This window comes from Corvus brachyrhynchos, unplaced genomic scaffold (assembly GCF_000691975.1).
Source record: "Corvus brachyrhynchos isolate BGI_N302 unplaced genomic scaffold, ASM69197v1 scaffold148, whole genome shotgun sequence".
NCBI lineage: Eukaryota > Metazoa > Chordata > Aves > Passeriformes > Corvidae > Corvus > Corvus brachyrhynchos.
Window position 1 is genome coordinate 1,182,889 of NW_008239785.1, and position 12,862 is coordinate 1,195,750.

Below are 12,862 nucleotides of genomic sequence, written 5' to 3' on the forward strand. Positions count from 1 at the left end.
TTTCCTCTCCCCTGTGCCAGATTCCCACCTCACCTGTTTATCTCGTCTTGCACAGCCCTTGCCTTGCGCCAAACTTCTCCATCTCTGTCACTGCTGCTTTTCTGCCTGTATCCCTGTGCTCCTGGTGAGCAAACCCCAAATGTACTCATGTGGGTGGGTATTCAGTGACTGTGCAGCACACACAGTGTCTGAGCCTCCCAGGCCACCCTTTGTGTGCATCTTTGGGCAGTTTTCTGTGGGTTTGTGGATTGCTTTGAGACGTAACCTTGCCAAGAACTGCTGTCCCCAACCCTGTGCTGATCTATTGGTCCCCATGTCTGGGACATCTCAGGTAGCAGCAAAAATCTGGTACCTTGGTAGATGGGAAGTAGAACTGAATGGCTTGTGGGAGAGCATGGAAAAAGATGGGAATGAAGAGGAACCATGAAGTTATGGAGTGAGGAATGATAGGGGAAGGAGAAAATCTGGTGGGTTCTTCTTTGGGTTGCTCCAGTTCAGAAAGCTGCTCAAATGTCTACTGGCTTCCTTAAAGGTTACTAAAGTTGCTCAAATGTTTATTGGCATCTTTGAAGGTCACTAAAGCCCACCTAGACCTTGGTGAAACCTTGAGATGTTCTGCTCACACAGCTGAGGATAAGCTGGACAGACAGGTGTAGTGCATGAGCACCCTGCAGCCTGCTGTTGGGGTTACCCAGACCCACCTTGTGCTTCCAGCTGAAGGGCCAAGGGGTGGAGAAGAGACCCTCGTCTGAACCAGCTGTTGGTGTCTGTGCTGGGCTGTTCCTGAAGCGGGGTGGAAGGGAGGGAAATCCTGTGCTGTTTCTTACAGAAGCGCCAGTGGCTGCACTTCTGCCCTCGGCGTGGCTCCAGGGCGCGATGAGCAGCAGCAGGGAGCTCTGAGCAAACTGCTGTGTCTGACTGTGCCAGGCTCCAGCCCAGGCACACCAGTGCTGTGTGGTGCCAATTAGCCCTGCAGCTCCCTACAGCAGCGTAATTCGGGTGCAGGCCTGTGCTGATGTGATTATGGTGCTTCTGCTCGCCAGGCTGGCTCGTGTGCCCAGCGCGGCATCGCAGCGATTCCGTGGGGCTGCAGAGGCTGAGCAGGGAGGAGTCTGGGGGCTTTGTGGACAGAAATGAGAGGGGAGCTGCAGGAAGGGGGAGATGGAAAGGAAAGCACCCCTTGGAGCAGTCCCTTGGGGTGAGGAGTGGTTGGGTTTGATGCTCTGCGATGAAAGAGCATTGAAGCAGACGCGTCCCAGCCCTGCCCCGGAGCTGCTCAGAACGCGGTGCTGTGCTGCTGGGATGGGCCGGCTTCCCATGGAGGGAAAACCAGGCAGGCTGGACAATGTGATACTTTGGCAATAACAGCTTGTGCACCGTAAATGAGGAGCTGGCCGGTCCCTTCAGCCCACAGCTCGGTGTTGCTCCACTCTGGTGTTACCAGCCCAAGCTCCCAGCTGTGGGAAGCGTAATTTGCCCAAGTCCTCCTGCCAACTTCTCCTTTGGCCACACCGTGGCAGTGACAGCTGTGCTGACATCTCACAGCCCCTGCTCGCGTTGCTCAGGTTAATGAATCCCGGACTCAGCCCCGTGTGCGCTGAATAACAGAATAACCACAGGCTAATTCTTTGCAGACAGTTGTCTTGCATTATTTATAGATGAGGAGTAGCACACTGTCCAGGAGGGAAACATATGAACACTTGACTGTCAGCATGTCACACAACTTCTGTTTGGCAGCAGTCTGTACTCAGGTATCTCTTTTTTCCATCTCCTCTTTCCAGTAAAGTTGGCTAAAAAAAAAAAAAAGCCAAAGAAAGGTGAGCTAAAAATGTAGTTAATCAGACTTTGATTTCAGAAAGACAAGCCCTTGTCCCACTGATATTGACTTAGCAGCTCACAGCTACCTGTGCTGTCGATGTTCCCTCAGCCTGAAATCCTCCCTGTGGCTACACAGAAATCACTTCAGCAGAGCAGTCCACGCATCTCAGCTTGTCTTCTTGCTGCAATTCCTACCTACAGATGATGTAAAGATGACACAAGTGCCCTGTTGAAATGCTGCTTTCCAGCCCTGAGATTTCGCAGCTCGGAGCTCTCCTGTGGTGTTAATCAGTAATTCATGCACCTCCCCCAAAACCCCAGCCTTCTCCAAAGCCTCTGAGAGTCACAGATGAGGAATGTTAGAGAAAAGGGACATCTGTAATTTAAAAATGCTCCTCCACTGATATTTTCCATGGTAAATATTAATTGAGACAAGAACTTTTTAAAGCTTTTTTTCCTGTTGCTTCACCTGAAGCCTACAAGTGCTAATATTTAGCAAAATACTGTGATTCTATTGAAAAGAAATACTTAATTTCAATCTTTCTCATCTAGGGCTCCCTAATATCTCATTTCCCAGTTCACGAGAGACCTCAGCATTCCAGCTTTCCATTTTTGTTTGGAATTGAAAGTAATTTCAAATGTCTAAGCTCCTAGTTTAGATTCCTTTTTGGGGCTAACTGATGGTTTTCCTCATAAAAGTTTTCTCCTCTCTTTTCTGCTTGGTTTTAACTGATGAGTGTGTGCAAGCACTGCTCTGATCTAAAGAAAATCAGTATCTACAATAAAATTAATTCCTTTTATCCTGTGAAGCTTTAATTTCACCTGGCACCGGCCTTGTGCTTCCCAGTGGGAATTCTGTTGGCGAGGCCAGTGGTTTTCTCAGCATTAGCTCTAACCAGGGAAATGATCCCATAAAAACAAATTGGTTTATTTAATAGCCTTAATCATATTTTTATATATCATATTTTTATCTGCAGAGAGACAAATACAAATGCTGTCCAACACAGCTTTCCTCTTCCCCTGCACCTGGAATCAGCCTGGCTGATCAATGGTACCTGAAATGCTGGAAAATCGCTGTGGTCTGCAGTCAGAGCCTGTCTGGGGCAGCACTGACAGCAATCCAGTCCTTGGTATTGAATTCAGGTCTGCGGGAATGCTCCCTGTTCCCATCAGGAATTCTCTCTTCCCAGTTCTCCGCGTGTACAGCATTCAATTCCTGGAGGCATCACCTGCCCAGTGAAGCAAACTGGAACCGTGGGGACCTCACTTCTGGGAACAGCTCCCCAACTCCAGGTGGTTTTTTCCTGGCAGCTGGATGGGCTCTCTGCTCACTCTGCTGTGTTGGGCTGGGCTCTGTCCAGCTGCTTTTCCCTTTGAAGCAGAGATGAAACCATGACCAAGTGAGGTTTTGTCTGGCTCCTATAGGGAAAACATCTCTGCACTGACCCATGTCCGAGGGAATGTGGAGAGATGACAAAAGTTTGTGCTCTCCAGGCTCCCATTAGCAGAGAAAGAATGAAAAAAATGGAACCTAGAAGTTCTCCCACTATAATTTTCTGCTTTAGGGAATTAACAGCTGTTGGACCTTGCTGTTGCTCACAGCAATTTACGAAGAATTGTTGTCTGACAAAAGTTTTAAGCTTCTGGGTTGCTCAACTCCTCCAGATCCTCTGTGTCCATGTTTTGAAAACTGCAACTGCTTTGGACAGCCAAGACTTTTATCTGTGCTCTCACTCTGAGGGTGAAGCAGTTTGTCTTTTCCTTCTGGAGGTGCTGCCCTGCTTGCCCAGGAGCTGGGAAAGCAAATCTGAGGGGCTGTGATCCTGCAGGCTGGGCCAGCTGCTGGCAGTGCCCTGGGAGCTTCCCAAAGGCTTTTCCCAGGTGTCAGTGCAGGTGACAATATCAAAGGGCAGTCAGTGAATGCCACTGAGTGTTGTGTACCCTCTTTGCCTCACAGCAAGAAGTCCAGAAGTCAATTTTTATCATCTCTCTCAACAGCCTTTCAAAACAGAGCCGTTGCTAACTTGCAGCAGTCCCACAGCAGCACCTCATGGGGTTTCTCGTGGGGCACATTTGGCCTCTCCAAAAAGGCCACATTGTGTTGCAAGGGCACAGCTCTTTCCTCACAGGTCCCTTGCAGACCTGTCAGCTTTGGTACCAGCTGCTGGGATTTGAGTTTATTGTTCTAATGGGAATGACCAGGGAAGGAGAAGAGGAGGATGGGTTTTGCTTTAATTTATTTTTTTTCTGTTTTTCCCCCCCACTTTCTCATGACACTTGGGCTGGCAGAGCAAGGAGTAGCTGAGGAGAGACTGAGCATCATGTGGGGCAGCTGTTACTGCTGCTGAGGTGGCTGCAAGGCTGGCTCAGGAGCCAGGCACAGGTGAGGATGCTCAGACTCCCTCCTTTCCAATTCCACAGTCCATTTGGATGCACAGACAGGAGAGAAGGATTACTGCAAAGCCAGCCCTCGTCTCTCCTGACTGCAGAATCAGAATGGAAATGGAAATCTCTGAACCCTGAACGGGTTCACTGAAACCTTCTCTGGGTGAAGGACCTGGAGGTATTCCCTGTTCTTCCTCTTCTGAGAAATCTCTTGAAGAGGGGATGTCTCTTTTACTTGGAAAAAAGAAAGATTTTTGAATATTACGCTGGGGATTTAGCTGCAGCTGTGTCTTAAATAATTTTGGGAATAAGAGTTGATTATTTAGAGTGAGAATCTGCAGTCTGAGCAGGTGGAGGGAGGGTGAAGCGTGGCTATCTCCCTTGAGGGGATTAGGGAAGCTTTCCTGGGTTTATCCTGACTGTGGAGGAGAGACTGGAAGGAGGGCTGGGAGTGCTGATACACATTGCAGGTCAAGGCAAGGTACGGAAAAATCTGAACAGATGGACTGTGGTAGTTGCTCAGTGTATGAGTAGGTGACAGTTTAAGGGTCCCTGGGGCGTTCCTGCCTCCCAGAGCACTGCCCAGAGGAGGCTGTAGGGTCTGAGTGGGAGCTGTGCCAATGACTGAGGCTGATGGGTTTTGTTGTTCCCTCTGCAGCAGTGCCCCAACAGCCCTGCTGGGTGGGGATGGGCTCTGTGCCCACCAAGGGGGCTCTGTCTTGGCCAGAGGTGTCTGCCAGGTCCTTGCAGGTGTGTCAGGTGCTGTGTCCTGGCTCACCAGCAGCTCCCAAGGGCCAGCACTGGGCTGAGCAGCGGCTGTGATATCTCATCTCTGCAGGCAGCAGCTGGGCTGTGATGCTTCACTCTGTGAGTAACTTTTGGAGAAGTTGCTGCATTTTCTTACTGCAGATCACGGGAGTGTTTTGGATCAGGGCGTGCTCCTGGCTGGGAGGAACCACAGGGTTTGCTCTCCTGCAAATGGGAGCAGCCCTGGGGTCGGTACCCTCTGCCTTGTATCACATCCCAGATCACTTCCCTGCCCTGGAATTGCCATCCCAAGAGGATCAGCGGTGCCCAGAGCCAGACCCAGTCCTGGCACTGGGTGTAACATCCATGGAGAAAGGCTGTGATTGCTCCCTTCTAACAGCTCCAAAGGAGTTTGGAGATCTCCCCTCATGTGGAGCTCATCTTTGGTTCTAAATCTTGGCATGTTTGGCTGAGTAATTCCCTTCCTAAACTGGAAAACCTTAATCCAGCAGGGCAGAGGAGTGTGGTAGGGAGAGGAATGTGGGGGTGGGGGGCTTTGGGGTTTGTTTGGTGGGCTGGAGTTTTTGTTTGGTTTTTTCCCCCCAGGCTTTTCTGTGTTATCAGCACATGCCCAGCAGTGGTACTTGCTTGAGCAGCTATAATTTCCTCATTCCTTCCGGTGTAAACCTGCCCAGCATCTCAATGCTGCCATTAGATGTTTCCTCTGAAGTATGAGAGGCAGCAGCAGTGAAAAAAACATCCTTTATATTGGTAGACCTGTTAGTCAGGATTATGGTGTAATCAATTCTTTATTTATCTCTGCCACCTCTTCCAAGGTCAGGATTTATACTGATTTTTTTTCTTTTTTCCCCCCTCTCTTTGGTAGATCTGTCTCTGCTTTAAGAAGCCTTGAGCCAGTTTCACTTTGGAAAGTGCTGAATTTGAAGCAGCCGACTGAAAGCACCAAGATATTAATTTCCCTATTTCTGTGCAGTTATGAATTGGTTTTCAGCAACCTCAAGAAATGCAAACCAGGCCGCTTTTTTTGATGCTTGTGAGAATCAAGAGGCAAAGATGCTGTGCAGCCAGCCTAGAACCATCCCCTAGCCTTGCACCCCCAGGGAACAGGCTGTGGTACTTCATCTCACCTGGGCAAATGTTTGTGGGATAAAGGAAAAGACCCCATGGGGCTGTCTGTGTTACAGCCACCCTTGGGATGCTGCACTGTGGGCCAAGGCTCTGTGACTTTGACTAGCGAAGGATTGTAAGGAGGGATAGAAACTGCACCCCTAGGTTTTGGATTATTTACTTTATTTTGATATTTTTTAGTGCTTTGCCGTGGCTGCTGCCCACTGAGCTTGGTGGGACCCTGCAGGGGCAGCTGGTTCTAAGGTGGGGGATTTGAGGGCTGTCCCTGTCTCCTGCACATCCATCTGCTGGGGGATGGGATGGGATGGGCATCAGGCAGGAGGTCTGGGTGCCACAGTTTTTGTTGGATCACAGCTCCCAGCTCAAAGCAGCCGGGATCTGAACCTGGTGCTCTGAAATCTTTCACCGAGTTTCTGTGTGAATACAGGTTCAGTCACAGGTAGGCAACTCTTGGGTGATTGGAATTTACCTCAACAGCAACTCTGGATGCTGTAGCAACAATCTTTGTCTGTAGATGGGATATTAGGAAAAAATTCTTCCCTGCGAGGGTGGTGAGGCCCTGGCACAGGGTGCCCAGAGAAGCTGTGGTTGCCCCATCCCTGGAAGTGTCCAAGGCCAGGTTGGATGGGGCTTGGAGCACCCTGGGACAGTGGGAGGTGTCCCTGCCCATGGCAGGGGTGGGACTGGATGAGCTTTAAGGTCCCTTCTAATCCAAACCCTTCTGTGATTCTATGATATTCCTAAACAGACAGAGAAGAAGATGACAGATTGGATTAATGCCTCTGCTGGTTTTGGTTTACTCCATCCAGCAGCCAAACCCTGCTCCAGCTCAGTTTCAGTGCTCCTGGTCTCAGTGGTGCTCTGTTATTCTAACCCTTCCTCTCTTGCAGTGTCTTCTATTAATTAACCCAGCATCCGGGAGGGAGGGGAAATTTTAAAACTGAATTGTGTTTTTTTTTAACATAGGAAACACTTGTTCAGGAGGGACTGTTTTTTCTCTTGCAGTGTGTGGACACTAGGAAGGGCTGGCAGAGGAATTTTCCTGTGAAACTTTTCTTTCTCACGAGAGGGCAGTTAGAGAAATCCAGCTTCTCACAGTTTCTCTGTGAAAGCTTTTGTCTTCATGAGAACTGGATGGACAACAGTTTGAGAGAATGTAAACCATTTTTACACCTGCAGGTTGTTATGAGGACTGTGAAAATTATTTTCCTTCTTGAAGAATAATATTTGGAAATGGGTGCCTTACTGCTCAACCTATCACCTTGAGAGGTGGTGGGGTCAGTAGGCTGTAATTTCTCTTTTGGGAGCCATGCTATAAAAGGTATGGGTGATTAAACGAAGCTGCTTCAGCCACATCATCTGACCTGGACTTGCATCGTGATTTTCACCGTCTCTCTGGGGATAACAGTGACAGCAGTGGAGGGCAATTTATGTGGCTCTGTGCAGTGGTGAAATAAAGCCTCAAATTCAGTGTTTCCCATGCAACATCGCTAATGTTTCTATCTGCTAAAATAGGTTTGACTGACAAAAATTTCTTAACCGTTGTTAGACAGTGAGGTGACAGTGGCAAAGTAATCCATAACTAAATCCTAGTGGATTAGTTCTGCATTCTGGATGTGGGCACTCTTCGTATTACTATTTTTACTTTTCCTTTTTTATGAAGATTTTTCTGATTGCAGAGAATGCAAGAGGCTGCCATTGTGAATGAGGCATCGAGTTGAGACTGGGGAGGTCTGTGTGAGGTCTGTGTTCAGCTTCCAGCTCCTTTAATCCTTCTGTAAGCCTTATTGTAAAGGATTCAGCTCCTTTAAATTGCCTTTGCAAAAGCTCCAGGTCGAGTTGGAGCCTTCAGGCTTTATCCGTGAGCTGAGAGAAGAGTTTAACACCTAATTGGGGAAAGTAGGGAGTTGTGCATTTTAAAAGCCTCAGGCTGCAAGTCCGTGGCTGGGAGGCAGCCAAGCATTCCATGAGGAGTGGTGGGACTTGCATCTCCCTGGGAAAAGGGTCACTCCGGGGTGGTGATTCGTGCCTTAGTCCTGACATAGCTGTTCCCACATCTGCAGCCCCGCAAAAGCTCTGACAGACCCATATGGTGATGATTTCTATTTTGGGGCATTGCTTGAGGGGTGGCTGCTTTGTCTGGCAGCTGAGCTGGGGTAGAGTCACTGGTGAACTGGGTGGGTGCTTAAAAAGGAGTTTAAATTGTGAGATTCAGTAGGAAAGTTGCAGCAACGAATAAAATCTTGTGAAAAACGGCGTGGTGACCTTCCCAGCAAGAAGAAATCCAACCTGCTCGGTGAATAAACTTCACAGGTTCGCATTTCCCTTTCCCAGAAAGGTGAGGGCTGCTTAGATTCCTCCTCCCTGGCAAAGTCCTTGGCTGTTCAGTGGGGTTATGCAGGAGCCTTTTGGGGACTTGGAGTTTCCCCCAGCTGAGGGGAATCCCCAGAGCAGCACTGCTCATCCCAAGAGGGAAGGAGGAGCAGGCTCGGATGCCCTCTCTGCAACTCTCACTGGAATAAAGGACAAGAACTTAGAGACAAAGGCTGAGGCTGCAGTGAGCCAAACAGGCTGTCAGTCTTCCCAAGAGCTGCCAAAGGGAAAGGGAAGGAAGGTCCAGATTGTGTGATGAGGCTGTCTGAGGCTCTTCCTGTATCTGCTGGTTCCTGAAGGAAGGAACTAGGTCTGTGCCAGGGTTTGAGTCATCTCCTTCTCTCAGCTGTGGTGATGTTCCCTCTGGGCTGCACTCTGCATGTGGATGACTTCCCAGTGAGATGGAGACATCTGGAATCCTGTCCAGGCGGGAGTCATTAGATTCTAATCCACCACATCTGCCCTGTGGCCCTGAGATGGAAGGCAGGGAGCAGAAAGGAGGAGAAGGCACCTCCTGCAGTGTGGAGGCAGTAATGGGGATAACAGGAAATGGGGAAATTTCCTTAGGCACTATTAAGGCTACAAATAAATCTGTCTTTTCCTCACCCTCTGCAGAGCAGCCAGACCTTCCCCTGCACAGGGCCCCAGGTCCTGTCTCCCTTTGGTTTCTGTGGCACTGCCAGAGCACAGGGGCTTGCCTGGGAGGGATGTCTCTAAAGAGCCACATCTGTCCCTGCTCCTTGTACGGCAGCTCTGGATGAGTTTGTTTGCTCCTGCTGCTGTTATGATGAGCTGGCCTGTGTGGGGACAGGTATTTCATCACTGGTGACTCAACATCCCACTGAGTCACGTCATTAATATTCCAGAGTGAATTAGCACATGGGTAGGAGTGTGTGCCAGAGCCAGGTGAAAGTTACTCAGCAGTGATATTGTAAAGGAAGTGCTCTCATTAGCAGAGTGGTGAAACATCATTTTCTCATTCTGGGGACTACTGAAGTATTTCTGTAGGCCTGAAGGAAAAGCCTGATGGAGAATAAAAATACAAAATTAATTGCAAGGCATTTGGATCTTCTACTGTGAAGTACAGCAATCCTGATCTGTGATTGTAATGCTTACGAGTGCAAGTTATTAAAATAGTTTTAATGTAAAAATAAATTGCATTTATCATGGAGGGAACACTGCACTTGGCTGGAGAAAAGTGTCCATGTTCAATATACATCAACTGCAATTGTTGAAACATTTTTGAGGAACACTCAAGATTTAGGGTGCTTGAAATGCCACTCCTCCATTACAAGTATTTCTCCAAAGGCTTGTGCAGCTCTGAGTTGGTATGTGAGCAAAATCCTTTGGTGACTCACGTTTGAGTCATCAACCTGAGCACCTGCTTAAGTTTTGAAGAGAGATCAGATGCATTTGTACCTTTTACAGAAACGCTGGTGGTGGTGGCCAGATGAAATGAGGTCATCAGTGAGAAAGCGCTCCATCCTGAGAGGATGTGTTATCCTGGTTATCCTTTTGGACTCATTATCCTCAGAGCATGTCACCCCATTTTTTCCAGTTGAATGTCCTTCTTATTCACTTTAATCTCCTTTAAAGATTTGTTTTGTATTCCTGCTCCTCATAGGGGTGTTGCATTGTGCCATTTATGCTTTTGATAATTTGCTGTCCCATCTTTAATCTCTTTTCTTCCTCAACCTCTGAATTTGGGATGAAACAAGTCTTTCAAATATTATGTGGTTAAGAAAATGAGTTGCTCTCCACAGATTCACCTGTTCTTGTAAAGCCTCAGCTTTGCTCCAGAGGACACATTCTGCTGATAAACAACAGCCTCTGGCACTCCAGGCGTGGGCTGAGCAGGTCTCAGCTGCTGTCACCCCTTCACTGGCTGTGATTTTGATTTGTGCGGCTCTGGGACAGCTGTCACCCGTACTGAGGTCCCTCACTTTATTTGTGTCCCTGCTGGAGTGCTGATTGAGCTGGTCCATGGCTCTTTCTGTGGGTACAGCTATGAAAGCTTAGGGACAGGTTTGAGCTCGGATGTGGCACTAAAAGGATACATGACCATGGAGAGGTGATCTTGTTGGGAAGGGCCAACCAGGGGGAATTCTGCTGGAAGAGTCTTTCCCGTGTGATTGGACATGATTGAACTAAAACCTAGCAGAAAATGGGAGCAGGTTCTGGGAAGTGAAGTTATTGTTCTGCCTACATTGCCTGTGTTTGTTGTCGAGATCTTTGCTCCTGTTTACTTGCTAAGGACTGAAGTTGTGATTCTTTTATTACTGTGCTTTTGAAAGTTATCTGATAAAGAGTATTTTTTTTCTTTGAGATAATAATTACCTCATTTCTGGCAGAAGAGTTGCAGATTAGTGCTTACAGATTCATAATGCAAGGAAGTGATTTTGATCTCTTGTGACTAACGTGCTGAATTTTTTTTTTTCCCCTCACTCATACATGACTCAGTGCAGGCATGGTGATGCCCTGCTATAAAGGATTGCAAACACAGGTGGTTCCTCTGCATTTCAGGGTAATGCTATGGTTCATATTAGAAAGGCTTGGGTTGGAAGGGATCTTAAAGACCATCCAGTTTCACCCCCTGCTGTGGGCAGGGACACCTTTTGAGGGAGAAGTCTTTGAGGCTGATGGTCTTTGTGCTGAGCTGACAAATGCTGATGAAATGTCTTTAGTGTACAGAGGTTGTCCTGCTCCTCCAGGAGCCAGGCAGTGCTGTGGCCTGCAGTGTGGTCTCCAGGAGCCTCACTGAAGGATTTAACACACACTGCTCTCATAATGAGGTCAGGAGCTGCAATTGTCAACAGACACATTATCCTGGATTGTGCTCATGAAAGGGAGCAGAGGCTGCAACAAATGATGGGGGAGGCTGCTAAGGCCAAGAAACCTCTCTGAATCCACCAGCGAGGATCCTCCCAGTTGAGCCCAGCTCGTGCAAGCTGGAGATGCTCCCCATGAGCTTTGGAAAGGCTCTGCTGTCCCAGCTGCCAGCAGCACTGCCACAGAAATGAGTGGCATGTTCCAGTGGCTGAGCCAGACAGCTGCTCTGTGGAGACAAGCATTCCTTTTACGTTACATCCCTGCTCAGAGTGGGGGTTTTCTACCTGTCACTGCCAAAATGTTGAGGGGAACAGAGGAAGTGAGGGAAATTTCCCAAGTTTCCAAAGCCCAAAGCAGCACATACTGAATCCTGTTCAGCTCTGCTGGGAAGTGTTTACTTGGAAAGCCTTTAGAAAGCACAAGAAGGCAACAAAACAAATGCACAAACACAAACTGTTCTCTGCCAAGCAATAATCTAATCATTAAAAAGGGAATTCTCATTTCAGTGACTCCTCAGGCTGGGCAAGTGCAGATAAAGCCAAAGCTTGTTAGAACAGCATGACTCATGTTTCCTCTAACAGCGGCTTCTAATTTCACCTCCTGTTTTCCATGGAAAGCAAGGAGAGTCCTGCTTCTTTTGGACATAATAGGTTTGGGGGTATGCTAAAACATTTTCATTTTTCAGTTTTCTATGATGTTTACATGTGGAAGCAGCGCTGTTGCATGGTGGGAGATGCTTCACCATCACAGTTGGGGACTGAAGCATGTGGGGCTGAATGTGCTTTAGCAAAATTTTTGGCTCAGTTGTCATACCAGGAAGGGTGGAGCTGGAAGGGTGTTTGATTTCAGTCCATATCACCCCAGTGCACAAACTGTCATGGGCTGTGGTTTCACAGGTGTTGATGTGCTTGTGGATGTGCTCCTCCTGAACTAAAAGCCTGCTGGTTTAAAGACAATCCTTCAAAACTCTCACAGCAGGCAGGCTCCCTGTGTTGCAGGACCATGGTGTCTGGAAGTGGTTCTGGAGTTTTCTCTATGGTTGAAGTTCCAGCCTCTCTCACCTACCTGGCCTGTCCTACTGGCATCTCTGCAGGGCACTGGATGGGGACAGGGGGAATAAGCAGCACAAGGCAAACTCTGAAGGAGCTGGAGAGCTTTGCCCTGTTCTTTGCAGGATGTCTGAGATGGAGGTGAGTCCCATGAGCCAGATGCCCCCACTGTCCTTGCTGGAGAACAGAGCCCGTGGAGATACAAGGGGATGGTTCTGGTGATCAGCAGAGGTGGCAATTCCTCCCTGGAGCCCGTCGATTTGGGAGTAGGCTCCTGTTCTAAAATTGCTGTTTCCTGTGGAAATATTCCTCCTGCCTCCCATGCTGCCAAGTGATTGCATTCCTGTGAAGCTCTGCTGTAGCCAGGGGGTGAGGAAATGTTTGAGTTGCCCCTTGATCTTCTCACACTGGCTGTGAGAAGTGGCAGAGCAGCTTTGGCTGGGTGAGTGCTCTGTGTTAGCCCCTGACACCAGTGTTAGATACACCTGCCACATCTGTGGTTCTTCAAGAAA

The 12,862-nt window shown here is 48.4% G+C and overlaps 1 long non-coding RNA gene across 1 annotated transcript; it reads right to left on the reverse strand.

The window, feature by feature from the left end:
- Positions 1-5,035: 5,035 nt before the first annotated feature.
- LOC108448888 lies at positions 5,036-12,853 on the reverse strand. Its single transcript, XR_001864962.1, has 3 exons — positions 12,367-12,853; positions 11,162-11,171; positions 5,036-5,048 (listed from the first exon to the last, which is right to left on the reverse strand). It is a non-coding gene; the product is annotated as an uncharacterized LOC108448888 (long non-coding RNA).
- Between the last annotated feature and the right edge of the window lie 9 nt (positions 12,854-12,862).